Source organism: Procambarus clarkii, chromosome 5 (genome assembly GCF_040958095.1).
Source record: "Procambarus clarkii isolate CNS0578487 chromosome 5, FALCON_Pclarkii_2.0, whole genome shotgun sequence".
Classification (NCBI taxonomy): Eukaryota; Metazoa; Arthropoda; class Malacostraca; order Decapoda; family Cambaridae; genus Procambarus; species Procambarus clarkii.
In genome coordinates this window covers 4453042-4480543 of record NC_091154.1, presented here as the reverse complement: position 1 = coordinate 4480543, position 27502 = coordinate 4453042, and the positions used below count along the sequence as shown (strand labels likewise).

The window sequence follows — 27502 nt, the reverse complement described above, 5'->3', positions numbered from 1 at the left end:
ACAATGTAGGACTCGGAACAGGAGATGCTTTTCACCCATAGGGTTAGAAACCCATGGAACTGCCTACCCGCTGAAGCCATAAATACCTAAACTGTGTTGGTTTTTTAAATACAACTGGGAAAGAACATTAGGGCAAACAGGGGACCTTTAACAAGCCACCAGCTTCCAATACTCATCGAGGCCACTAGTGTTAGTGGCCATCAGAATCAGTTTCAGACATGTAGAAAAGCATGACATATGGAAGGCTTACTGGTGATGAAAATGATGCCATATTACAGTTATTGGTGCATTATATTGAGAACCAGGATGAATGTCAATGCATTTTACCTGAACTCAAAGACACTGTCAAACTTTCCCGCATGTAGAGCAGTTCAAAATTTCGTATTACATCCTCAAGAGCTCATTTAACCCTTAGACAGCAGTTATCGTCACCTGTGATTCACAGGTTAATGGTAATCATATGAATCATCATATGAAGATTTAAAAAATTATTGTCTGGGTTTTGCATATATGATGCAAATATGGATATAATAGGTCTATGTGGATGTAATGGATTTTACCTTGACCCATGAAAACTATCCTGCTACCATTTCATGGTACAAATGCCATTATCATCATGAATGTTACTAGGAGAATGCGGTCATTGTCGTATGATGTTTCAAACAATGATTGTCTTGAGTTTAACATGTATGATGCAAATATGGATATTATAGCTCTCTGTGGATGTAAATGAAGAAAAACAAGAGATAAAATGGTGAAACATCCAAGGATAAATCAGGAAGCATCAACAAAGTTGATCACCAGGTGTTGACAAGTCCCAGATGCAGCCTTGCAGAATGCCTCCACCCAGTGAGATTATAAATATTCACTTATTTTCACGTTTTTCTTATATTCTGTAGGGGAGCTGGTCGGCCGAGCGGACAGCACACTGGACTTGTGATCCTGTGGTCCCGGGTTCGATCCCGGGCGCCAGCGAGAAACGATGGGCAGAGTTTCTTTCACCCTATGCCCCTGTTACCTAGCGGTAAATAGGTTCCTGGGTGTTAGTCAGCTGTCACAGGCTGCTTCCTGGGGGTGGAGGCCTGGTAAAGGACCAGGCCGCGGGGACACTAAAAAAAAAAAAAGACCCCGAAATCAACAAGATAACCTGTATACAAATTAATAATTCTTAAATAACGATTTATTATATTTTTTGTGCATGGGGGGTGGGGGCCATGACCATTTCTCCATAGCCGCTGTCTAAGGGTTAAATTATCAGTTTAGAAACGGAATAATATTCACACACATTTGGAGACAAATCATTTATCCGTTTTGTAGAAACTGTCCATAACATACTATACGACAAATGATATTCATTAAGGCAGAAAAAGATGGAAAAATTAAAGACTTCAAATTGTATAAATAACTGTATAAATAATATGACAAGATATTCAAGGAAACCCATCTGAGTTGTCAACCTATTTATTACTAGATAAAATGGGAAATGGAGGATCTAATCTTATACCAGAATCATCAAATGTTTTCATGGACATTGTGACTGAAGGACGTACTAGGAACGGAAATGAAAAATTTCAGACAATCACCATCACCATCACAATCACCTTGCAAAGGTGCATAGACATGCTACTAAGTGGCTCCCAGAACTGAAAGGCAAGAGCTACGAAGAGAGGTTAGAGGCATTAAATATGCCAAAACTGGAAGACAGAAGAAAAAGAGGTGATATGATCACTACATACAAAATAATAACAGGAATTGATAAAATCGATAGGGAAGATTTCCTGAGACCTGGAACTTTAAGAACAAGAGGTCATAGATATAAACTAGCTAAACACAGATACCGAAGAAATATAAGAAAATTCACTTTCGCAAACAGAGTGGTAGACGGTTGGAACAAGTTAGGTGAGAAGGTGGTGGAGGCCAAGACCGTCAGTAGTTTCAAAGCGTTATATGACAGAGTGCTGGGAAGACGTGACACCACGAGCGTAGCTCTCATCCTGTAACTACACTTAGGTAATTACTATTAGTCACTATAATATCAGCTTGTCACCCTCGTCTGTTTGTGTCTTACGTGTAGTTGACCCTTCCAGTGCACCTACAGTCTACGTATGGCACAAGACACCCGATTGATGTAAACTGTGGGCCTCTACACACCTTGGTGGTGCAGGTCTGGCTCTTGTGTTGCTCTTTGTACTTCATTCAATGACTCTCGGTGCTTCAATAAATGTGATTGAAGTGCTTTGCCATGTGTCGAGACTGTTAAGGACTATCGTGCATGAATTTTGAAGAACACACTGAAAGTCTGTGTGAAGCGAAGGTGACTTACCTGTCTAGTGTTTGCAGATAATATAGCACTGTGTACAGGTGTTATGGCAGATACTGTATATGGAAAAAGCCTAACATAGCTCCAATCTACAAAAATGGTAGCAGGGAAGACTCTCATAACCTTAAGTGTATTATTGACAAACATAGTAGTTAAAACATTAGAATTTTTTTAAACTGAATGGGTAGAACACCTAGAGAGAAATGATAAAGTATGGTTTTTCGATCAGGAGGATCCTGCATAACAAATATATTTAGTTTCTATGATAGAGCCACAGAGATTTTACAGGAAAGATATGGTTGGGTTGACCACATTTATCTGAACCTAAAAAAAATGCTTTTGACAGTCCCACATAAGAGGTTGTTCTGGAAACTGGAAAATATTGGAGGAGTGGAGGAGTGACAAGAGGACTTTTAACATGGATGACAAATTTTCTGACGGAAAAATGAGGGCAGTAATCGCCGGCAATGTATCAGACTGAAGAAATGTCACTAGTGGAGTACCACAGGGTTGAGTTCTTGACCAGTAATGTACAGTGTTTACGTAAATGCTCTACCTGAAGGAATACAGAATTAAAAGAAAATGTTTGATGATGTGGCCAAGTTATGAGGGACGCTAAGAAACTTAGACGATTGTCATGCCCTTCAAGCAGACCCGAACAAAACAAGTGTATGGAGCAGCTCTTTATAAATGGAATTTAATGTGAATAAATGTCATGTTATAGAATTTGTAGCAATAGGAGAAAATAGGTCCCCACCATAACCTTCAAAATTATGTGAAAAAGCTTTAAAGAATTCTGATAAAGAGATCTAGGGGTAGTAGTGGATAGAAAACTAACCTGAGGACCATATAAAGAACACTGTGGGAGGAGCACATGCTACACTTTCCAACTTCAGAATTGCTTTTAACCTTTTAACTGCGCAACGCACCTGCAGGCCCATGTCTGGGGTGCGCTACATGCCTCCGGGTATTTGTATTTTTCACGTTCCATTCAAAACTCCCGCGGCTACATGGGGTTCACATCAGCTTCCTCAGGGCTCTTGTAAACAGACGCCATTTTTTAAAAAATCGTGGTCCACATTCCCGGGTGTGAGAGCCTCAGTAGTGAGTGAGCAACCAAGGCCGGCGCACGCAACATGAGCTCACAGCACTGCTGTTAAGCTTGTGACCACAGCATCGCCTAATAATGTCAAAATATATATATACCTTGTATTATTTAGCCATCATAGTATTACAGAAGAGCCCGAGTGTGATAATGACTGTGTACAATGTTCAAATATTAGTGATTCAATGCTGTTCATGATGTTCGCAGCTCTAGCCACAGCACCACAGCATTATTTCGTCCATCTAGGAATCTTCAAACTACTTCTTAGGTTCCTTTACAAAATAAACGTGTGGTCAATTATGTATTTACAGGATTTAGTGACCAGTATTGTGATAACAGCAGGATTGTGGTGATAATAAGCACTGTGCGTAGTATTGGGGAGGAGTAATTGTGGTGAGGGAGAGAATCGTGGTAGCCTCACTGTGTGGCAGCCACTCTTGCTTTGCTCACCATACTAGCTTAGTGGTTCGCTATGGTGAACACATTTGTACATGGGTATATACAATGTGTGTATATAGTGCAGTAACAGCAACAGGAGTATGTTGGGAGGAGCTATTTTGGTGAGGGAGGTGATGTAATCGTAGCGTCGTCTGCCGGCTGCTGTGTGATTTCTCATGCAGTGTATGGTGGCCACTGTAAAGTTTGGACACAATACCGGCTTACTTGCATAGTTCTGGTGAATAAAACATGTAGATAGGTATACGTAAGATGTGTAAGTAGTGTAATACAAACAATATCAGTATGGTGGGAGGAGCAATGTTGGCGAGTAAGATGTTGGAGGAGTGAGGGTGTGGCAGCTGACGCTCGCAGAGTTCTGAGTGTGTTGATGGTGAATGTTTATAGTGTGTGATAGTCTATAGTGTGTAAATAGACTGTATATATACATAAATTAGCATAATACAATGGAAATATGTGCCAGATATTTGTACTTATGTGTCATGCACGTAACAGCGTCTTCGGACAGTACGGATGTTCTACTGCCATAACATAGTGTATGTGTTCATTATACATAGGATTTGCATGTAAAATCATATAAAATGTATTTGGAACCGTGTGCAGAAAATGAACAAAAATATATTCACGGCAACTAGCGCATCCTGCCCCGAGCGCCGTACTGGCCCCGGGAGCGTATGCCACGGGCGACCAGGGAATGATGACGTCACGCACGAATGTACGGACCCCATAGCAGCTAAAGTACTTACAATTTCGACCTTCTATTGCTATGCCCTTACTCAGGGAAGGGTTTTTGACACTTTAAAAACAGAAAATAATTTTTTCCAGAGATTATATTTCCTGCGCACTGGGGGGGTGTCATATTTGGAGGCCGCGCAATTAAGGGGTTAATTACATGGCTGGCAAAATATTTAAGAAACTGTTCACTACCTGTGACCCCAAAGTTGGTATATGTAGCAGTTGTATGGTGCCCATATCTCAAGCAGCACAGCAATCGACTGGAAAATGTGCAAAGACATGCAACCAAATGGCTTTGAGAACTGAAAAAGAAGAGCTACAAGAGATTAGAGGCATTAAATATAATAGAGCTACAAGAGATTAGAGGCATTAAATATAACAGCGCTACAAGAGATTAGAGGTATTAAATATAACAGAGCTTGAAGAGAAAGAAGTGATATGATCACTACACACACAATACTAACAGGTTTCGACAAAACTGATACAGAATAATTTGTGAAAGCTGCAACTTCGAGAACAAGAGGACATGTTCAAACTAATGAAACAAGGCTGCCAAAAAAACATTAGGAAGTTCACTTGTGCAAACAGAGTAGTAGACAGTTGGAACAATTGAGAAGGTGGTGGAATCCAAGACCGTCCGTAGTTTCAAAGCGTTATATGACAGTACTGGGAAGACGGGACACCACGAGCATAGCTCTCATCCTTTAACTACACTTAGGTAATTACTGTAGTATACTGTATTTTTATTCACTGTAATGGGATTTCTTTGATTTTTTACATTTTTATATAATAATATACTTTTTTTTAACCACTAGACTGCCTCTATAAAATAGATAGTGCACTAGAAAAAAAAAAAAATTCCATTCCTAAATTGTTAAATACCCATCTCTGACCACATACGTTAAAATAAATACAAACACTTTGGCTACAGTGGTGTCCACAAAATGGGATGGGACACAATAACTGAGTGGTCTTATGTTGCGGAGATTCTTGGAGGCACTCAAGCATCAGGTTCAACAAGCGCGAGTTGCCACAAATTTTTTATTATAATTTTTTGTGCACAAATTCTAATGCATTTGTTTAGTTTTTTTTATGGCTTATCCTATGTACAGTATATTGAAGTTGTTTAGAATATTAGTCCCTGTGGTGCAGTGGTAAAACATTCGCCCGGCACTTCCCGAGTGCTTTGGCCTGGGTTTGTATCCTGGCCAAGGAGGATTGACTGGGTGTCAATCCTTAACTGAAGCTTTTGTTCACCCAGCAGTGAATGGGTACCAGGTTGTTAACCACTGTGCTGCACCAAGTAAACTCGGTCAATGGGAAACTGTGCCAAGAAAACACCTTTTGAATATTTCGTACCCATTGAAAATGCGTGTGCGGTAGGTTGTGTACAAAATGGATTCTTGGGACCTCCAGTGAGAGGCAGCCATCTTCAAAAAAAAAAATCAAAGAATGTCCTAGGGCTGCTGGCTGGCTAAGTACTGAGCAAGCAACCATGGGTGGCGCACACACCTCTGGCTCCCAAACTCCCAAAAAGATCGCTCTGTCGGTGAAATTCAGACCTCATTGTTTGAATAACATATGGGTCATGATATTGATGAAGCTAGGCTCAATAAGAACCTAACACAAAGGTCGGATGCAAGTGATACAGCACCGATGAGGACGATACAGCGAGCGTATCCAGTTGTAGCTGTGAGCGCCACCCTTGCCCCACCTATGCCTTCTCCCTCTCCAATTTTTATAGATGATACATAGATGTATCAGGGTACCAGGGTACAGCTCCATATAGGCCGTTAAATCGAGTGGATACTATATACAAAAAGGGTGACAAGCAAGATGCACTGAACTACAGACCAGTTTCCCCAACTTGTGTACCATGCAAGGTGATGGAGAAGATCGTGAGGAAAAGGCTCGTAGAGCATCTGGAGGGAAATAGCTTTGTAACACACCACCAGCATGTGTTCAGAGATGGTAAATCATGCCTCACAGGCTTAACAGAATTCTATGACCTAGCAACAAAAATTAAGCAAGAAAGAGAAGGGTGGGCAGACAACATTTTCTTAGACTGTTAGAATACCTTTGACACAGTACCCCATTAAAGGCTGTTACAAAAGTTGGAGCAACAGGCAGGAGTAAAAGGTAAGGTGCTCCAGTGGTTAAGGGAGTATCTAAGCAACAGGAAACAGAGTAACTGGGACTGGGAGAGACATCAGAGTGGCGAGACGTCACCAGCGGAATCCCACAGGTCCCACAGCTTGTGTCAAGCACAAGACGAAGCTGGAAAAATGTCAGAGGTATGCCACTAGGCTAGTCCCAGGGCTAAGAGGAATGAGTTACGAGGAAAGGCTGTGTGAAATGCACCTCATGACACTGGAAGACAGAAGAGTAAGGGCAGACATGATCACCATCTACAAAATTCTCAGGAGGAACCGACAGGGTTGATAAGGATAAACTGTTTGACACAGGTGGTACACGAACAAGGGGACACAGGTGGAAACCGAGTACCCAAATGAGCCACAGGGATGTTACAAAGAACTTTTTCAGTGTCGGAGTAGTTAACAGGTGGAATGCATTTGGCAATGATGTGGTGGAGGCTGACTCCATACACAGTTTCAAATGTAGATATGATAGAGCCCAGTAAGCTCAGGAATCTGTACATCAGTTGATTGACGGTTGAGAGGTGGGACCAAAGAGCCAGAGCTCAACCGCCGCAAACACAACTAGGCGAGTACAGGGCTCTGTACTTGGACCCATCGTGTTTCTAATAAATGCAAACGATCTCCCAAAGGGTATAGACTCATTCCTCTCAATGTTTGCTGATGATGCAAAAATTATTTAAAGAATCAAGACAGATAAAGATGGAGACTACAGGACAACCTGGACAAACAGGAGGAATGGTCTAGAAAATGGCTTCTAAAGTTCAACTCGGGAAAGTGTAAAGTAAAGAAATTAGGTGAAGGGAGCAGATGGCTGAACACAAGGTACCATCTGGGAGGAGAAATCCTGCAAGAATCAAATAGAGAGAAAGATCTGGGGGGTTGATATCACACCGAACCTGTCTCCAGAGGCCCACATCAAAAGGATATCATCAGTGGCATATGCTAGGTTGGCCAACATAAGAACTGCTTTTAGAAACTCGTGTAAGGAATCGTTCAGGACCCTGTATACCACTTATATCAGGCCAATCCTGGAGTATGCAGCTTCAGCCTGGAGTCCATACCTAGTTAAACACAAGACAAAGTTATTGAAGATTCTGAGGTATGCCACCAGACTAGTCCCAGAACTGAGAGGTATGAGCTACAAGGAAAGGCTAGGGGGAGCTAAACCTGAAGTCCCTGGAAAAAAGAAGAGTAAGGCGAGACATAACCACCTACAAAATTCTCAGCGGAATTAACAGGGTGGACAAAGACAAACTCTTCAGCACGGGTGGAACACAAACAAGGGGACACAGGTGGAAACTCAGTACCCAAATTAGCCGAGACATTAGAAAGAATTTTTTCAGTGTCAGAATAGTTAAAAAATAGAATGCATTAGGCAGTGATGTGGTGGAGGTAGACTCTATACACAGTTTCAAACGTAGATTTGATAGACCCCAGTAGGCTCAAGAATCTGTACACCATTAATGACCAAAATTAATGATCATACATTGTACACCAAAATCACTAGAGAAAGGGGGTAGTGAAGAATAAGGAGAGGGGGAACATGTTCCTGAAAATTGCATACACCAACATAGATCGAGCGAGATCAAAGATACCCGAGTTAAGTGATGTAATACAGCTGCAGACACCAGACATTGTTGCACTCAAGAAAACCAAACATGAAGATGATATTTTAAATGAGGTCATATTCCCAAGGGGTTACTCAGTCTGAAGACGGGACAGAAAAATTAGGAAAAGCAGTGGCGTTGCTGTGCTGGTAAAGGTAAATGAAATAATGATTGCCAATCCACGAGTTGACATAATAACACTAGAGATCTGCAATCAGGATGATAAACTAACGATCATAAATGCATATAGTCCACCGCTATGCAACACATGGTCAAAGGAGGAGCTGGATAATAAACGAGAAGGTCTTATAACAATGAGATAATAACATCCTCCTCGCTGGGAGGATGTTGAATGGTTGTTCAACATCCTCCCAGCGAGTATAAGAAATATTGCCAGAACAACCATGGACATCTTCAAGAGAAAACTAGATTGTGTTCTTTAAGAAGTGCCGGACCAACCGGGCTGTGGTAGGTATGTGGGCCTGCGGGACGCTCCAAGCAACAGCCTGGTGGACCAAACTCTCACAAGACAAGCCTGGCCTCGGGCCGGGCTTGGGCAGTAGAAGAACTCCCAGAACCCCATCAACCAGGAATATGTGGGCCTGCAGGCCGCTCCAAGCAACAGCCTGGTGGACCAAACTCTCAAAAGTCAAGCCTGGCCTCGAACCGGGCTTGGGGAGTAGAAGAACTCCCAGAACCCCATCAAGCAGGTACACACTATTGAATAATATGACTGCAAAGAGATTATACAGTGGAACCTCTATTAACGAGTTTAATCCGTTCTGGCACCGAGCTCGTTACCTGGAAAACTCGTCTTAAGAAACAAATTTCCCCATTTAAAATAAAGGAAATAAATTTAATCCGTTCCACTCCCAAAAACATCCATACTTGTATGACTTTTTTTTATGTAAATATAATACTGCACATGTAAATATAAATGTTTTGTTGTAGTGTTTTAATATTTACTTTACCTTATGAAGAGTAGTTGCTGGCTTGAGGGAGACGATGGGGAGGTGGGAAGGAGGAGAGGGGTTATGGTGTGGAAGGAGAATCCACCTCTGAGTCAGGCGGACTCTCTCTCCTTGGGAATTTCACCCAAATTTCATTTCAAATGTCACACAAGGATGCGTTAAACCAGCACGAAATAAAAAACTACGTCGATTACACTCGTTGTGTCAACAATATAATAGTCTTACCACGAAGATACAATACAATGCCGTTTTCTCAAATAGGCAATGTGGTTATTAAAGAAAACGGAAATTTCATGGCAAACATGTATACAATCCCCAAGTCGATCAGATAAGAATTGGATTTTATAGAAATATTTGCTCAAATGACGCTTGAGCGCGGTGTTTGGGTGCATTCAAGAGAAAAAAGTGTGTCACGTTCAAGCGACATATACCTGTGAAAGTGATAACACTTTCATAAAGTGTTATCACAAAGTGATAAATTAATGAAACATTTTCACACACCGGGTTGTCACTGCTTTATCAGGGCAGCTTTTCCAAGAATGCGTTCACCTTTTCAAACATTCCAAACACTTCCCTGATCTCAGTGGAAGAGGCAGCATCCTCCCTTATCTCCTCATTCCCTTACTAATGGTGTAAATTGTTGATGAGGACCTGCCATACTCCTTTGTGAGATCAGTCACACAGACACCACACTCATGCTTTGCTATAATTTCCTTCTTTAAATCCACAGCAATTGTGTCTTTCTTCCTCTTGACAACACTATCTTTAGCAAGCAGCTTCTTTGGCGACATCGTGTGTTACAAATTGTAGTCACAAAACCACTAAAAACCCAAAGAAAAGCTCAAATAAATCCAGAGGGATGTTTGTCGTGTGCGATACAGGCATACCTCAGAATAAGAGTTTAATCCGTTCCTGGAGACGCCTCGCCTTCCGAAAACTCGCATTCCGAAGTTAATTTCCCCATAAGAAATAAAGGGAAATGAATTAATCCGTTCCTGACTACCCCAAAAACCCCACATCAAACTAAATTTTTATACCTAATTTACCTAATTCATCTAAATAAACCTACAAAACTGTGTTCCAGTTATTACTTACCTTGCTGTCGAGTGCTGTAGGCGTATGGAAGATGGTGAGGAGGGGGGAGGAGGAGAGGAGTTACTGTTTGGAAGGGGAGTCCCCTTCCATAATCACATCACATAACCCCATGCCTTGTAACACTATGGATACCACTTCTCTTTCTAAATTTTTCAAACCAGCCCCTGCTTGCCTTAAACTCTTTCTTATCTGCATCACTCGTTGCAGGGGTATTCTTTAGAAGGTCTTCGTGCAACACCCTGGCTTTCTCACAAATAATGGCCTCCGAAACACTATCACCCCTCAACTCCTTGTCGTGTATCCAAATTAATAACAACTTTTCCACTTCTTCAAGTATTTGTGGTCTTTGTGCCGTTAATGTTCTTACTCCTTTTGCCACTTTAGCACCCATAATCTTATTTTTCTTCTTAAGTATAGTGCATATTGTTGATGTGGCTTTGTTGTACTGCCTACAAAGTTCAACAACACGTGTACCGTTCTCATGCTTCCGAATGATCTCTTGTTTCTCCTCTATTGTCATCCTCACATGAGCTTTCTGGCCTTTATCCTTACCACTGGCTTTCTTGGGACCCATGGTGAGATATATAATAACAAATTGTATAGACAAATCACCAAAAATCCAACAAAACACTGAAAATCCGCGAGAAGAATTGATGTGGGGGTAGTCACTGAGCGCGAGACAATAATAAACTGAGGGGCGACGATCGCCGAACCACCACGCGCTAGGTCGGCTGTACGCGTATCAACAAACTCGCATCCAAACTCGCCTCCCGAAGTAACCATCGCCTTCCGAGACAAATTTTTGGAGTAAATACACCTCGCCTTCCGAAAACCTCGCATACAGGGACAATCGCATTCCGAGGTACCACTGTACAACAACAACACTGGCGTCGGAGGCGTCCGAGTATTTGCGAGAACCCGCAAGATGCTAGGGAGCACCATGTGGTTTTGCTCGTTAATAGAGGCGAGCTCGTCAATGGAGACAAATTTGCTGCGAGTGGCTTGCTTGTTACTGGAAAAACTCGTTAATAAAGCCACTCGTTAATCGAGGTTCCACTGTATATACATATATTATATATATATATACATATATTATATTATATATATAATTGAAAGACATTGTAATAATGATGTAAAAATCATTACTCACTCAGCCCACACCATTCACCTTTCGGTCGCTAGTCTGGCCATGGATTCATTGTTTGTGTATAAACTCTCAACAGTCCATCTCAGTGGTTTGTTATTGTGCACAAAAATGTAGACAGTTATATGTAAAACGTGTATATAGTGTATTAACAGCAAAAACACCGATTAATCTAAGAATATAAAATACACGTTATAAGATACGAGCACCATGTTTTTGAGCATAGTGATGTTCCACACATTTAACTACATTACTTTCTGAAAGTACACACTACTGAATAATATTACTGCTAAAACTAAAAACAATGAAGTAATTATGTAAAAATGTATTTGCGACAGCTGCCGCCTCTCTGCCCAGGTGGAGCATATCCTGTTATCTTGTAATGATTTTGGGGCTTAGCGTCCCCACGGCCCGGTCCTTGACCAGGTCTTTTTTTTGTTACATGTCCCCAGGAAGCAGCTCATAGCAGCCGTCTAACTCCCAGGTAGCTATTTACTGCTAGGTAACAGGGGCATCAGGATAAAAACCTTTTTCCACATTTGTCTCCGCCTCCACCGGGGGATCAAACCCGAAACCTCAGGACTACGAATCCAAAGCGCTGTCTACTCAGCTGTCAGGGTCCCCTCAGGAGCACACCGCAGCTGGCATGTCCTCTCTCAGCGAGTTAATATTTCCACACTTCCTCGTCTCATTACAGCCAAAGTATGTCACAATTTTTTTTGCTCAGATTCCTGTGATCAGGGAATGTACTTTAGTAACAAAATTTTGTGCAAATATTTTTTTTCTGTGCACCCAGGGCTTGTCATAATTTATACCAGTGTAGTACATGTACAGTGGTTAACCCTTGCACTGCTCACCTATTTTCGGCAAAAACGTCTTGGTGCAATTGACATGGACATATTTTTGTTATTTTTACAAATGTTCAGGTAAATTTAATGTCAAAATGTTTCCAATGTCAACTATTTCCATTTCAAAACACAAATAGTAATGAAAACATTAAAAAACATTAAAATATAGCCAAATTAAAAAACAAAAAGCACAACTCTCTGAGCGCCTAAAGGCGCTTTGCGCAGTGCAGTGGTTAAGGCACTATACACACCACTGGTTATGCACCTTAAGGCACTATGCACAGTGCAGTCATTAAATTTTGATGTGATAAACCATTGTAAATACAGTAAATTAAGCACCATAGGCTATGGAGCCATACGAGCCTACTGGCAAAGTTCATACAAAAATTTATGCTAGTAATAAAATATTGAAAACAAGCCAATTACAGTAAATTGTGTACTAATAATAAAATATTGAAACCAAGCTGGGTTATTACAGTCCATTATCACAAACTTACGAAAAATGCTTACGGCACGTCGGCAGTTATGAGGGAAGCTCGCAACATCTCGCCACCTTACCCAGCATACATAACCCACACCTAATATGTCATACATCATTTACCGACTGTGTTACCTTTAAGAAACATTTATTCATTATCTAAATGAAAAATTTTCCTAAAAATTTGAAAGGAATGTTCAACTTTCATCTGACTGCAGAGCACCACTTGGTTTCCGAACTTTAGTTATCCGAAACTTCCAGTTTCCCGATTGGGGTTGGGGAGTCATGCTCCCCAACCCCAATCTAGGAAGGGGTCTGCCAAGCGTCGCGCTGGCTTGTGGTGGTGGGTGGGAGATGGTCCAGTTTGCCCACTGTGACTTCACAGATTCAAGGCCTATTATTCCTATTATTTTGAATTGCCATAAGGCTGGAATGTTCATTCTGTGCTTTTGTTTTACATATCTGCACAATCAAGAAACATCTGTGTACCATGTCGGCTCCAAATGCACGCATTGCGTCAGTGATGGCTAACCGGTGGGTGGATGGATGGGGGAGCTTAGGTGGGAGGCAGTATGAGAGACGGGGAAGAATCAGTGAGAGAGGGGAGAATTAGTCAGAAAGGGAGGGAGAGAGATGCTAGAGGAGGGGAGGTAGGAGAGATGCTAGGAGGGAGGGGGAGGTAGGGAGAGATGCTTAGGAGGTAGGGAGAGATGCTAGGAGAGATGTAGGAGGTAGGGAGAGATGCTAAGAGGGAGGGGGAGGTAGGGAGAGATGCTAGGAGGTAGGCAGGAAGGGACTGGAAGTAGTGAGAATTAGGGAGGGAAAGGCAGGCTGGCAGGCACAGGCAGGTAGGCAGGCTAGCTTGCAGGCAGGCTGGGAGTGAGTGAGTGGTAGTCACGCGGTTGAACCGTGTGACCTTGAGAGTATGGGATGAAGGGGGGCGGGTGGTTTGTCAGTGGTGGGGGCGAGACCAGCTCATTCCCGAAGATAAGCCTAACACATACTACCCGTTAGCATGATGGCAGGGAGGCAGGCAGGCAGGCTGGGAAGGAGGCAGGCAGGCTGGCTGGGAAGGAGGCAGGCTGGCTGGCTGGGAAGGAGGCAGGCTGGCTGGCTGGGAAGAAGGCAGGCAGGCAGGCTGGCTGGCTGGGAAGGAGGCAGGCAGGCAGGCTGGCTGGCTGGGAAGGAGGCAGGCAGGCAGGCTGGCTGGGAAGGAGGCAGGCAGGCAGGCTGGCTGGGAAGGAGGCAGGCAGGCAGGCTGGGAAGGAGGCATTCAGGCAGGCAGGCAGGCTGGGAAGGAGGCAGGCAGGCAGGCTGGGAAGGAGGCAGGCAGGCAGGCAGGCTGGGAAGGAGGCAGGCAAGCAGGAAGCGATATATGGGTGTTGAAGTGAACCGTGAACCACGTGACCTTTGAGAGAGTGTGTGTGTGTATGGGGTGGGGGAAGAGGGGAAGGTGTGTCGGTGGTGGGGGAGGGACCGGCTGACTCCGTAAGCCTAGCCACACTCCACAGACCTGTGACCCAGATTTGTTTCTTAAATGTACAGTACATCATCGTATATTTTAGGCAGGATGTTCCTGCAGGCTGGCAGGATGTTCCTGCAGGCTGGCAGGAAACATTCAGAGGATGTTTGCCAGACGTCTTAATAATCAGTTAGGAACAATTAAGGACTCTTATAAAGCGGATCAGGACTTCACTTATTGGGGAGTACAAACAAAATACGGTCGCATTTACGCCATGAACCTGTCGATTTTTTTCCCCCTAGAGTTTTTTCATAAATTTTTCGTACCAATTTCTTTTAACATTTCTAGTTTATTTTTTCCCCTCTATTTCTCGTATACGAACTTACATGTTAACCGACGGGTCTCGTCCCCAAGGGGTTCAGAAACCAAGTGGTGCTCTGTACTGTATATAAATTCCTTAAATTACACATTATTAAGTAATATTACTGCAAAAAACTAGAGTTAACACCATTCAAAGACATTGAAATAATTATGTCTGGCGTCACTGGCACTCAACAGCCACACCTTACAGCTAACCTTGTCATGATGCTGAAGTATCACACAACTTCTGCTGCTGTATCCATTTACATCAAATATACATCTAGTTCCACATTGTGTGTATTGCCCAACCTGTTATTACTGTCACTCGTTTGTCTGTCCATTAGAAAAACTGACATCCAATTTAGTAATCCGTCCGTCACCCATCTAATGTGTTGCAACTTCTAAAACGTCTCTCGTGTGGGACTCGTTAAACGATTTATTACGTCCAGGTATGTGCAACTGGGCCAACCTTTCCTTTGTTGCCAGATCTCTGTAGCTCTGTTGTAAAAGCGTGATTTGTTACCCAAGACTTTCCCATTCAAAACTAAACTGTCTTATGTCATTCCTTTCCAAGAATTCTACTCAGATTTTAATTATTCATTCTAGTGTTTTTACTACTATGCTAGTCAATGATACAGGTCTGTATTTTAGTGGGTCTTCCCTATTTCCACGCTTATAGATTGGAAACTGTTTGTCCATTTCAATACATTAGCTCGGTTCCCCAGTTTGTAATGAAGACAATTTATGTTTAGAACAATACTGTATAAATCTTAAAACCAGAGATGGGGATTAACTAAGTCTAGTTCAACTTAATCCTTGTTGCCTGCAAATTTGGCTGCTGTAGCCATGTCACAATGACAACTTTGTAAACAAACTACTTGAAAAGTTGCCATTTTGTGAATAACTTCACAGATAATGTTAAATTACTGGTGAGAATATATGACCTAGGCAGCTGTTGTGCCCTTGAAAATGACCTAGACATTGATTGTATGGAGCAAAGAGAATTCATTATGGATGAATGTTACATCATAGTGTGTATAAAAGGCAGAAAATGAAGAGCTCGGACAGAGACATCTAGGGATGTATCTGGACATAAACCGTCACCAGACGATTACAACAAGAGCAGGCTACTTTAAGCTTGCTCATTTCAAAGTCTTTTAAATTCCTGGATGAAGACATCTAGAAATTGTTTAAACATCCATGTAGGGACCATCCAATGCCTTTAATGGGAGTTTACCTATCAGTGTGTGAAGGGGAGCGAGATGCAACCCTATAAGCCCCACCTCCTAACCGTCTATACCTGAGCAATAATTATCCTGTTCAACAATTAATGTTTCCGTCATATTTTTTCTTAAAGTTGTTCAAGCAATAGGCTTCTACAACCTCTACCTTAAATAATGCATTCCACTTGTCAACCACCCTTCGACAGTTCCACAAAAGAGGTTGTTCTGGAAACTGGAACATACTGGAGGGGTGACAGGTAAGCTTCTAACATGGATGACAAATTTTCTACCCGACAGAAAAATGAGGGCAGTAATCAGATGCAGAGGCAATGTACCGGACTGGAGAAATGTCACGGGTGGAGTACCACAGGGTTCAGTTCTTGCACCAGTAATGTTAATTGTTTACATAAATGATCTGTCAGATGGAATACAGAATTATACGAACATGTTTGCTGACGATGCTAAGATAATAGGAAAGATAAGAAAATAAATTGATTGTCATGCCCTTCAAGAAGACCTGGACAAACGTTTATGGAGCACCACTTGGCATATAGAATTTAATATAATAAATGCCATGTTATAATATGTGGAATAGGAGAACATAGACCCTGCACAACCTATAAATTACGTGAGAAATCTTTAAAGAATTCTGATAAAAGAACGAGATCTAGGGGTGGGTCTAGATAGAAAACTATCACCAGAGGACCACGTAAAGAACATTGTGTGAGAAGCCTATGTTACACTTTACAAACAATTCTGAAGTTAGAAACATATGGATAGGGAAATACTAAAGAAATTGTTCGCAACTTTTGTTAGACCAAAGCTGGAATATGCAGCGGTTGTATGGTGCCCTATTACTACAATCAAGTAATTACACTTGGGAATTATCTGTACAGGGATCAAAAACTTCCCTAGATGCAGTCTGCCATACTATTTATCTCTTCTGCAAGACCTCCGTGGCTCCATCAAAACCAACTACTAAAAGTAAACTAGTTATGAAAGCCATACTATCAGTCCATTATAATATAATTTCTTTCAAGATGTTCTACCTATTTGATATAAATTACTCTAATGTTTTGGGCACCATAAGAGTCAGTGATACTTGTATATATAGTTAAGTGGGGTCGTCTCTGCTGGGGCGTCTAAACATGTCCGGAAAATAAGTTACATCTAGAAGCTAAGCTCCAGCGTAGTGTCTCTCAAAAAGGATGGTAAAATTCTGTCTGGCCTGACTGCTGTGTGCAATTACCCAAGCATAGTTACACCAAGAGAGCTACTCTTGTTGTGCTCTATCTTTCCATCTTTGTCATCATCTTAAGACAACATTTTGAATCTCCAGATGGTTGCGACATGCACTATTAAAATATTCCATCCATTTGCATATACCCAAAACACCCTGCATATTAGTGGCTTTATGTTACACACATTTCTTACCAACAAATTCTCCACTGTATCATTTATCAGTGGATTTATTGTATAATAAGTTCTTTACATACAGAAAGAAATCACACTAACATGATATATGTAACGTGAAACAGTCATGTTAATGTGGGAAAAAAATCAACTGGATCAATTAAGTGACTGGAACCAGCAATCAGGGCACTCCACGTCGTGGTACTGGGGCAAGGTGCACGGCTGGGAGCCCTCTGATGAACCAGCAATCAGGGCACTCCACGTCGTGGTACTGGGGCAAGGTGCATGGCTGGGAGCCCTCTGATGAACCAGCAATCAGGGCACTCCACGTCGTGGTACTGGGGCAAGGTGCACGGCTGGGAGCCCTCTGATGAACCAGCAATCAGGGCACTCCACGTCGTGGTACTGGGGCAAGGTGCACGGCTGGGAGCCCTCTGATGAACCAGCAATCAGGGCACTCCACGTCGTGGTACTGGGGCAAGGTGCACGGCTGGGAGCCCTCTGATGAACCAGCAATCAGGGCACTCCACTTCGTGGTACTGGGGCAAGGTGTATGGATGGGAGCCCTCTGATGAACCAGCAATCAGGGCACTCCACTTCGTGGTACTGGGGCAAGGTGTACGGCTGGGAGCCCTCTGATGAACCAGCAATCAGGACACTCCAAGTCGAGGTACTGGGGCAAGGTGTACGGCTGGGAGCCCCCTGATCGCTAGTTCAAGTCACCTCATTGTTCCAAATGATTCTCATACTGTATTTTCATTATTGTTTGAAAAAAGTATCAATGCATATTTTTTATCAACTTTTGTTTCATTAACTTTAATTTATTGCTTATAGTTCACAATGCTGCAGATCAAAGCTCTTCATGAAAGACTGATTTATCATTATCTTGGAATCTGATCAACTGAATCCTTCGTGCTCAATTCCAATTCTCAATGCTGTATGGATATTTATCACACGTCTTCCAGATAAAGTATTGTATATACAAAATATTCTTATATTTTTTGGCACATTTTCCCTCTGTTCTTCCTGGAATTTTGGGGTGTATCTTTTCTGTTTTGTCAGGATCTCTTTCTCATATCTTGCCTGTTGTCACTGCACAAACTTATAATCTGCAATTAACTACAGTAAATATTAACAAAAATATTACAAAGAAGCATAAAAAAACAAAGGCTTACTGAAACAGGTATATGGAAATGTCGCGGTAGAGTGGATCCTTCAGACGATTCTATATTCACAGGACACTGAGCTCCCGATGACCCCGATGCACTGTGTCAAGTGGATGTCCCAGATTAGATCCCAGTAGTTCTCTTTAAGACCGTGAAGGATGTCTAAATGCATTTAAACCTGAAAATAAAGAACATGATATAGATCCAAACAGTCTTAGTGGCTCAATCTCTCTTTTTATATTAACAATCCTGCCTTGAGGTGGTTTTGTGTGTCAATGTCCCCACCGCCCAGTCTCTGACCAGGCCTCCTACATGTATCCTGTATACAAATGATACCTCCTTGTATATCATAATGACTGGGCGCTTCCCCTAATATTGGTAATTCCCTTCCTTGTACAAAAATTTGACATACTAGGTCATAAAAGATGCAGATAGCTCTGACAACCTAAAACTTAATGAAACAAAACTCCGAAACATGCCATCAGGCAATTTCCACTTTGTACACCATTCCTCTTTAAGAGTGGTGAAAAAAAAGAGCAAGAGTGATGCAGGAAATTAGCGACAACTCGATGGTAAACAAATACAGTGAAGCTCCCGAATAGCACAAGATGTTTTGATTTTATTTAGTGCAACAGTACACAACCTTAATAATACATGCTATTAGTATTGGGACTGGCTTAGGGCTACGGAATCTGTATCTAAACAGCCAAAGATTTAGCAGTTTACCTTTTATATCATTTTTACTGTGATGTAAAGGATCACCAAGCAGAGAATAGCTTTTATTCGTAACATTTTGCCCGAGAGAGCTGCATCACATCAAAGTTACACAGCGGCTAATGCTCGTGACAGGACGAGGTGAGGGAGGTCGAGGTCAGCGAGCCAAGGGTGAATAACCACAAGTTCAACATTACTGTCTCTACCTACATTAACACTTCATAAATAAAGAATTGCTGTTATTATGACTTTTGTAAATAATGTACAGTACTGTAATCTTGTGTAAACTACCTCAATTATAAATATACAAACATTTATTCATAAATGTTTGTATTTAATTATGTTTATTTGATAATGTCGTATCTGACCCTCACTGACCTCGTCCCACCTCACATGTTACATATAATAACCTTAATATGAAAATAACATTAACAGAGACAATTGTTATTCCATGAAGAAATTAATCTGACATCATTCAAGAATTCCTTGCAATGTCTCTGCTGTCCGACATCCTTGACAGTGACCCCTCAGTTTGTCAGGTACTTTCCAAGCCAGTTCCTCTCCTGTCTCTCTAGGCCTGCCTCTCCTGATCATGTGCTAGGCTGTTCAGACGAACGTATCGTATCCTTTTATGTTCATGTTCAGCTTGCTCTGGCTTCTGTTAGTTTCCAAATCTGACAAACAGTTTTGCAGTTTAAATCATCTTTCTGCCTGTACCTATTTACTGCCAGGTAGACAGATGTTTGGTATAAAGAAAATGAGCATAAATGTCTCTCCCTACACGAAAACTGAACTTGGGACCAATTGGTTGGGTGATGACCGAGCAACACATCATACAGTACTCCAGGAAGAAATCCAGCTGAATTTTAAACTAATAATGTACTGCCTCCAGTGTAAGACATGCCTTAGAGCCAGACTTATTTGATGTTGCATGAGCATGTGTGAGGAGGAGGGGGGAAGAGGGACACCAAACCTGGGAATAACACTTATCAGGCCTACCTGTTGGGTGTACTGTAACAGAACATAAGGTCGGATACATATCTTAAGAGTGCATGTAATTACCCAATTATAATTACCCAAGTGTAGTTACAGTATGAGAGCTATGGCTGTGGTGTCCAGTCTTCCCAGTACTCTTTGTTGTACAACGCTTTGAAACTACTGACGGTTTTGGCCTCCACCACCTTCTCCCTTGGCTTGTTCCAACCATCTACCACTCTTGTTTGAAAACGAAAACTATGTTTTTTCGACGCCTTTGTTTCTTTAGCTTGAATCTTGTGTCCTCTTGTTCGTGATGTTGCTAGTTTCAGGAATTCCTCTTTATCAATTTGATCGATTCCTGTTAGTATTTTGCAAGTGGTGATCATATGTCCTCTTTTTCTTCCATCTTCTAGTTTTGGCATGTTAAACGCCTCTAATCTCTCCTCATAACTCTTGTGTGAATATTCTAATGCTTTTAGCTTACTGATCATGACTGTCTTGAGAAGCACAAACAGGTGACACTGGAGCAAGTCCCAGCAGTGCTGGTCGTGTCAACTCACTCACAGCTGCTGCACCACCCCCACCAAGCTCAATCTTAAATAATAATAATTTAATAGTAATTCATTTTAATAGTAATTCATTCACCATAGCTCCCATATAGGCTATGGGAGCCAGGCAGTTATATACTATACAGTATATATATATATTATATATATATTATATATATATTATATATATACTGTATTATATATATATTATATATACAGTATTATATAACATGTTTTATTAGTTTGTTTTGATGTTCCAGCAAAATTTCAATTATTTGTTAGCAAGAGACAAGTTAGGCCTCTAAAGTTTGCACAGAGTTCTCCGACTGTGCTTACGGCTCTAACTATTGATTGAATTTAGTTTAGACTTCCTACTATATCTCTCACTCTAGTGTGTTCAAATGATATTCTGCAGGTTTAGGATCTGACCAAAAACTTTCAATTCCCATTTTGCGGTTAGTTCTCCTCCTAGGCCTATACCAGCAATGTTTTATTGCCAAACATTTATACAGGCTTTAAGCCATTGTTTACCCAAATTTACCTAACAGCTGCCATCTCCCTAGTGGCCTTGATGGGGACAGGAAGCCTGTGGCCTGTCAGAGCACTACTTTCCCTTCCTTCTTGAGGTTATCTCGAGATGATTTTGGGGTTTTAGTGTCTCTGCGGCCTGGTCCTTGACCAGGCCTCCACTCCCAGGAAGCAGCCCGTGACAGCCGACTAACTCACAGGTACCTTTTTTACTGCTAGGTAACAGGGGGCATAGAGTGAAAGAAACTCTGCCCATTGTTTCTTGCCGGCGCCCGGGATCAAACCCGGGACCACAGGATTCACGTGTCCTGCGTGCTGTCCGCTTGGCCGACTGGCTCCTTTCCCCAATGTTCCTGAGGATTTTTTCTAACTGGATTTTAAACTAATGTGATGTGGTGGCATTTAGAGCTTCAGCAGGTGATCAATCAAGATATTCCATGGACAGGAGTGCAAGAAGTGGGTAATCAATTTTATACCTGTAGTTGATTTTGAGTTTTACTACGCTTCGATCCCCAGCCCGAGGTTATAGGGTGACTGAATATTTACAACAGTGAGATCTTTGGCCTCAAAAATATTTAACAATGTTACGTGCTGAAGCTCGGCATTAGCAAGACATTGCTCGGGTGCAATGTCTTGTCACTATTACTTACCTCTGTTTGGAAACAGCCAAGTGCATTAAATCATTACTCAACTGATGCATGAACAATAGTCGGCACACACAGAAAACAATAATAATCATCCACATTCATTCCTCACCCTAGTGTTCAGTGAAGATGTGTCGGCTATCATCAATGCAGGCGAGTCAGCCATCATCAATACAGGTGAGTCAGCCATCATCAATGCAGGCGAGTCAGCTATCAATACAGAGTCGTCACCAGGTGCTCCATATCTGAAACTAAAGACAGAAATCACTACAAGGCATAAATCACACAAATTGAAAACATGAGAACATATAGGATAGGGCAACACACTAGGGAAATAGGTCAGGAGTCATTGCATTAGACAACCAACGGCTAGAAAAGTGGGATCCAAGAGTTAGAGCTCGATCCTGCAGGCACAAATAGGCGAGTTCAAATAGGCAAGTATTCACACACACACACTAGATTGGTTAAAAAAAGGTGGGACCCAAGAGCTAATAGCTAAATTTTGCAGGCACAAATAAATACACTATAGTGTATAGACTAGGGAATAACACCACACCATGCACCATATAGGCTAGGGGATAACACCCACACCATGCACCATATAGGCTAGGGGATAACACCACACCATGCACCATATAGGCTAGGGGATAACACCCACACCATGCACCATATAGGCTAGGGGATAACACCCACACCATGCACCATATAGGCTAGGGGATAACACCCACACTATGCACCATATAGGCTAGGGGATAACACTCACACTACGCACCATAGAGGCTAGAGGCATAACACCCACACTACGCACCATATAGGCTACGGGATAACACTCACACTATGCACCATATAGGCTAGGGGATAACACTCACACTATGCACCATATAGGCTAGGGGATAACACCCACACTATGCACCATATAGGCTAGGGGATAACACCACACTATGCACCATATAGGCTAGGGGATAACACCCACACCATACACCATATAGGCTAGGGGATAACACCCACACTACGCACCATATAGGCTAGGGGATAACACCCACACTACGCACCATATAGGCTACGGGATAACACTCACACTACGCACCATATAGGCTACGGGATAACACTCACACTATGCACCATATAGGCTAGGGGATAACACCCACACTACGCACCATATAGGCTACGGGATAACACTCACACTATGCACCATATAGGCTAGGGGATAACACTCACACTATGCACCATATAGGCTAGGGGATAACACCCACACTATGCACCATATAGGCTAGGGGATAACACCACACTATGCACCATATAGGCTAGGGGATAACACCCACACCATACACCATATAGGCTAGGGGATAACACCCACACTACGCACCATATAGGCTAGGGGATAACACCCACACTATGCACCATATAGGCTAGGGGATAACACACTATGCACCATACAGGCTAGGGGATAACACCCACACTACGCACCATATAGGCTAGGGGATAACACCCACACTACGCACCATATAGGCTAGGGGATAACACCACACTATGCACCATATAGGCTAGGGGATAACACCCACACTATGCACCATATAGGCTAGGGGATAACACCCACACTACGCACCATATAGGCTAGGGGATAACACCCACACTACGCACCATATAGGCTAGGGGATAACATCCACACCATACACCATATAGGCTAGGGGATAACACCCACACTATGCACCATATAGGCTAGGGGATAACACCCACACTAGACACCATATAGGCTAGGGGATAACACCCACACTAGACACCATATAGGCTAGGGGATAACACCCACACAATGCACCATATAGGCTAGGGGATAACACCCACACTACGCACCATATAGGCTAGGGGATAACACCCACACTAGACTCCATATAGGCTAGGGGATAACACCCACACCATGCACCATATAGGCTAGGGGATAACATCCACACCATACACCATATAGGCTAGGGGATAACATCCACACCATACACCATATAGGCTAGGGGATAACACCCACACCATGCACCATATAGGCTAGGGGATAACACCCACACCATGCACCATATAGGCTAGGGGATAACACCCACACTATGCACCATATAGGCTAGGGGATAACACCCACAATGAGTCCTATTACATCTGTCCAGGGAGAGTTACTTAAGTTCCTCCTGAATTATATACACTCAGTATACTGGTGAGGGTACACCATTGGTAAACTGGCAGAGTATGCCATTGGTAAACTGCCTGAAACGCTACGCGTGCTAGTGGCTTTACATGAATGTATAAAGTCTCTGTACTCGACTCTGTACTCTAATAAACCCAATGTACCTTCTTATATATTAATAACTACATAAATAAAATAAATAACTGGCAGAGTATGCCATTTGTAAACTGCCAGAGTATATGCCATTGGTAAACTGACAGAGTATATGCCATTGGTAAACTGCCAGAGTATATGCCATTGGTAAACTGCCAGAGTATGCCATTGGTAAACTGCCAGAGTATGCCATTGGTAAACTGAGGGTACACCATTGGTAAACTGAGGGTACACCATTGGTAGGGTTCACCTCGGGTATACAACACGTGGTCGGGTTGTTATTGTTATTGTCGGTGGGTTAGGGGCAGCTGTTGCACGTCTCTCATTGTCTCCATGACTCATGTCCGCTCTCCCGGCCACACTTCACTCTCACGCCGCCCCGTGTGTGGCTGTCAGGAGGACGGCGACGCCTGTCTAACGACGCCCGTTTAAACCTCCAACTCCGTGTGACGCCCGTCCAAACCTTCCCCCCCCCACATTTTTTTTTTTTTTTTTTTTTTTTTTTTTTTTTTTTTTTTTTTTTTGGGGAGTAAAGAGGAAGGAGAGGCATAGGTGAAGGGAAGTATAGAAGTGGGAAATACAGTGAGAGGTATGAAAGCAGGCGGGCTGTCCGCCTTGCTGACACGATGTGTGGGTGTTGGCAGCTAAGCTAAGCTGGCTCCCTCTTGTCAGGGAGCTGTGAGTGTGTGAGAGGTTCTTCACGTGTGTTTCACCATATATGGATGTCCATAGATGAATACTGTGAAGCATTCATATATACACACTCCGATGCTTCCACACACGTTATTCTGTTTAATGCTCTTTATTTTATTATTATTATTTATCGAGTTGTCATACATATTATTTATCGAGTTGTTCATACATACACATATATGAACTGTACATATATATACATATATAACTCATCTTGGGATTATATACTGTGGGGCGGGGTTTTCGTCCAGAGAATCGAGGCTCTTGGGCCACCAGCTGTGGGAGCGGGGCGTCTCATCTTGGAGTAATCTTTCAAACATTGGGTCCTCTAACATTTCGATGGTGTTCCACACCCTGATGGCTTGGTGCTGCAGTCTGATGTTTAGTGGCTGTATGTTCAGGAGTTCGTGGAGCTCCTGGATTGTCTGATCATATGGTGGACGGTGTTTTGCTGCTCTCCTTAGCGCCTTATTTTGTACTGCTTGCAGTTTCTGCATGTTAGTTTTCTTTATGGTGTGTAGTGGTACTGGGGGATACTCTAGATGCGGCCGAACTAGAGCCTTTTATAGGTGGATCTGAATGTTAGTACTGAGGCTTCGGAATCTTCTCAGTTTTCCTAATGCTGCTTTGGCTTTGTTTAGTCGGTCCCTTACATGAATTTGTATCCCTGTTCTATTTATCATAAGTCCCAGTATTCTACCTGCCTCCGCATATTGGATGGGCTGGTTATCAAGGATGATGGGGTCTGGGTTTCTTTTCGCAATGTGTATTATTTGGAACTTTTGTTTGTTGGTGCTAATTTTCCATTGCTTCTCAAAGTTGTTTATGAGTTCAATGGCTGCCTTGGTCTTGTCGGCTAGTAGCGGCTTTGATGGGCCCGGTTGGCATATTATTTGGGTAACATCATCAGCGTATGTGATGTATTCTCCATGTTGGGGTTGGGGTAGGTCAGCTGTATATATGTTGAATAGAGTGGGGGAGAGGCAGCTTCCTTGTGGTACTCCACTTTTCAGTTCTATTACGTCACCCAAGTAGCTGCCGATATTAAGCCTAGCAGTTCTATTGTCTATAAAGCTGCAGAGAGTAGCTGTAAATCTCTCAGGAAGTCCTAGTTCAGATATCTTATATTTTAGGCCTGTGTGCCACACTTTATCGAAGGCTTTCGAGACGTCCCTAAGCACTATATTACACTGATCTTTTTTCGACACTGCGTTGGCTATATGCTCGTAGATCAGGGCTATAGCTGTATGGGCCCCTCTGCGGTTTCTAAACCCATGCTGCCTGGTGTTATACTTCCCTTCCTCTTCCATGTACTTCACAAGTCTCTGATTGATAATTTTTTCGAATATTTTACCTGGTACTTCGAGGAGGGAAATTGGCCTGTAGTTTTCAGTTTGGGTTGGAGGTTTACCTGGCTTGGGGATTAATCGTATTGTGGCATTCTTGAAGTATGTGGGGAATAGTCCAGATGCAAGAGCTGCATTTAAGATACATGTGTATTGATGGAGTGCAATCACTGGTAGGCTGGATAATACCATCTTATTTATTTTGCTGTTGCCCGGCGCCTTGTTCTTGAAACCCATAATTGTTTTATGGACCTCCGCAATGGTTATGTGTTTCATAAGGTGGCAGTCATCGCGTATGTTGTTAAGGTCTATTGTTTGCGTCGGAGTAGTGCTGCAGCTCTGTTATCGACTTGAGTTGTAATTTCCCTTTCATTAATTGGGCAAAAAATTTAAATTTTCTTCCGGGTTTATCCTGAATATTTTTTCCCAGAACTTCCTGAATTCCTGCTCTTGTTCTCTCTCCTCATAGAGTTTATTTCCTGAGGCGTCTATGATGTAGGGTGTTTCCTCAGAAGAGCTTCCCATCAGGGTCTTTACTTTTTTTCCAGAACTTTCCCGGGTTTCTGTAGTCGACTTGGATATTGCTTATTAGGTCATCCCATTGTTTGGTGTACTCCTGTTTTGCATAGATCTTGCAGCTCATCTTGAAGTTCCCTTTGTAGTCTTTTGCGCTCATCCGTCCACCCGTGTTGTGTTATGAGTTGTAGAAGGTTGTTATATCTGGTTTGCAGTGTCCTGAGCGCCTCAGTAGCTGGGGGGTGTGGGAGCGTTATGTGGTGAGCTACGGGAATGTGATCAGTCATGCATTTTTCAATGGTGTTAATCCATGTATTTAACTCGGCGTTTATGCAAGATGTTTCCTTTCCATTAAAATCTGTGACACTGATTTCCTGTGCACTGCTTTTGAACGCTTCCCAGTCAGTTTTAGTGTATTGAAGTCTTGGTGGTGAGGGTTTCTGAATGGGGTTAGTTGATAGCGTCATTATTATTGGTAGGTGGTCGCTTGTGCTCACAGAGCCCCTTTCTATGCGGGTGTTTAGGAAGTGGTGGTTGTTTGACAGTATTATGTCTGTTTACCACTGTGGCCTTGTCCCCCCCACAACCCCGGGTGACGCCCGTCCAAACCTTCCCACCCCCAACCCCGGGGGACGCCCGTCTAAACCTTCCCCCCCCCCAACCCCAGGTGACGCCC

At 42.6% G+C, this 27502-nt stretch overlaps 1 protein-coding gene across 1 annotated transcript in view; it reads right to left on the bottom strand.

Moving 5' to 3' along the window:
• LOC123764815 (uncharacterized) overlaps positions 1-26168 on the bottom strand; it is a 51326-nt gene extending 25158 nt beyond the window's left edge. The window contains exons 1-3 of the mRNA XM_069338640.1: positions 24522-26168; positions 22067-22205; positions 18552-18720 (exon numbers count right to left, since the gene is read on the bottom strand). The gene's annotated coding sequence lies outside the window, so the exon portion shown is untranslated. The remainder of the gene's footprint in view (positions 1-18551; positions 18721-22066; positions 22206-24521) is intronic.
• Between the last annotated feature and the right edge of the window lie 1334 nt (positions 26169-27502).